This window comes from Numida meleagris, chromosome 2 (genome assembly GCF_002078875.1).
Source record: "Numida meleagris isolate 19003 breed g44 Domestic line chromosome 2, NumMel1.0, whole genome shotgun sequence".
Classification (NCBI taxonomy): Eukaryota; Metazoa; Chordata; class Aves; order Galliformes; family Numididae; genus Numida; species Numida meleagris.
In genome coordinates, this window is record NC_034410.1 from 585289 (window position 1) to 587564 (window position 2276).

Here is a 2276-nt window from a genome sequence, read left to right on the forward strand (position 1 = left end):
GATATAAGACACAAAGACAAAAGTTTTAATTATCACTTATATTTTATAGATGTAAACCACACAACTGTGTTCAAATCACTATGCTGCGCAATGTACTTAACATGGAAGCAAGTTTCACTTTTACAAGGAAAACTAATAGTGTGATCAGAACAGATAAGGTAACACCTTGTGCAGGGCATGTGATTCATTGGGACAGGGGAGTTACATGCCTAAGCAATAAACGAGCGATCTGAATTATGTGTATAGAAACACTTGTCTCTGCTGTAGCCATGAGGCTAGAGATGAAGCAAAAAATCAAGAGTTTTCCACAGTCAAATATCTCCTAGCCTAAATAATTAACCAAGAGTTTAGTCAAAAATAGGTACAAGAGTTCATTTTTTAAAGCTAAACCCATATTCCAATTCACAGAAAGTGTAGCCTGTATTTGAACAGCCAGAATCTCTAGTAGTGCTTTCAAGACTGGATACAGGCATTTTTGGAAATGGTCTTACCTTGGAATGAACTACAAATGTGTTCCTTATACCTTCTGTACACTCTTTTGGAGAGTTTGATGTAGAGCCCAGCTCAGTCCCAAAGAAAGAGGTAGGCCACCCAAGAAATGATGAATGAGTACAGCATTAGTTTGATCTGATTTATTAGAGCATACTCTGTTTCACTTCTGACCTTGGACACATTCTTCATGGGAGTGGTAGTCATAGAATCATAGAGTCACCAAGGTTGGAAAAGACCTACAAGATCATCCAGTCCAACTGTCCACCTACCACCAATATTTCCCACTAAACCACATCCCTCAACACAACGTCTAAATGTTCCTTGAACACCTCCAGGGTTGGTGACTGCACCACTTCCCTGGGGAGCCCATTCCAGTGCCTGACCACATTTTCAGAGTAGTATTTCCTAATGTCCAGCCTAAATCTCCCCTGGCGCAGCTTGAAGCCATTCCCCCTCGTCCTGTCACTAGTTACAAGAGAGAAGAGGCTGACCCCCAGCTCACTACAGCCTCCCTTCAGGTAGTTATAGACAGCAATAAGGTCTCCTCTGAGCCTCCCATGAGCTGAGAAATGGAAGGCAGAAGTGAAATCAACACAGCAATCGCAGAAGATAAGTTCATCCTTGAAGGGAGGTCCCAAAAACTCACAAAAACACAGTTTATCTGTGGATTTAATTGATGGATCCAGCTAACCTTCAAGGATATTGCGACGGAAGGTTTGTTGTAGCTACACAAGGACCAGTGTCTGGTCAGAAAAAGACTAAATTTGTAAGTTATTCTGAGCTCAAGGTAGACCAGCTGGGATACTGCCTAAAGTTCACTGAGTGTTCTTCCTTTGTACACACATAATCTTCCTAACGTTCAGCTACTTCAGCTTTTGTCATGGAAAAGAAAAGGCTTGGGGTCCTCTGGCCTGACTTAATATCTCCATTGTGCAGGCATGAAAGAAAAAAGACAATCAGGTAATGCAATGATTGCAAGCCATTGCCACTCTATAACTCTTTCAAATGAAGATTAATTACGGAACTCCTGCAAGCTGGACATTGATTTGGGAGTTAACCTATAGATGCCCAATAGCTCTAGATCTCTTATTTCACAACAACAATGAAAAAATAAGGGGATTTTGTGTATTTAGGGAGAGCAAGGGCAAGAGCTGTGATGCTAATGGGTAGGAGGTAAGAAAAGCAGATCATGTTCAGGATGGGAAATTCTCAGAAATCTGCTGATACTATGGGAAGCTGTTAGAGTGGATTGGAGCGGATGGAACTGCTCCAGAGGAGGCCATGAAGGTGATCAAAGGGCTGGAACACCTCTGCTGTGAAGAAAGGCTGAGGGAGTTGGGTTTGTTCAGCCTGGAGAAGAGAAGGCTCCAGGAAGACCTCATTGCAGCCTTCCAGTACTTGAAGGGAGTTTATCAGCAGGAGGGGAGCGACTTTTGTACACGGTCTGATAGCCGTGGGACAAGGGAGAATGGCTTTAAACCAAAGGAGGAGAGATTTAGGTCAGACGTTAGGAAGAAATTCTTTACTCAGGGGGTAGTGAGGCCCTGACACTGCTGCCCAGAGCTGTGGGTGCCCCATCCCTGGAGGTGCTCAAGGCCAGGTTGAATGGGCCCTGGGCAGCCTGAGCTGGTGGGGGGCAATGAGCTCATGGCAGAGGGATTGGAACTAGATGATATTCAAGGTCCCCTCCAACCCAAGTTATTCTGTGATTGACTGAAAGCCACGAAGAATCCAAACTGGCCATGTCTTAGTGCATTCACAGTAATTCAGCCTGCTAGATCAGT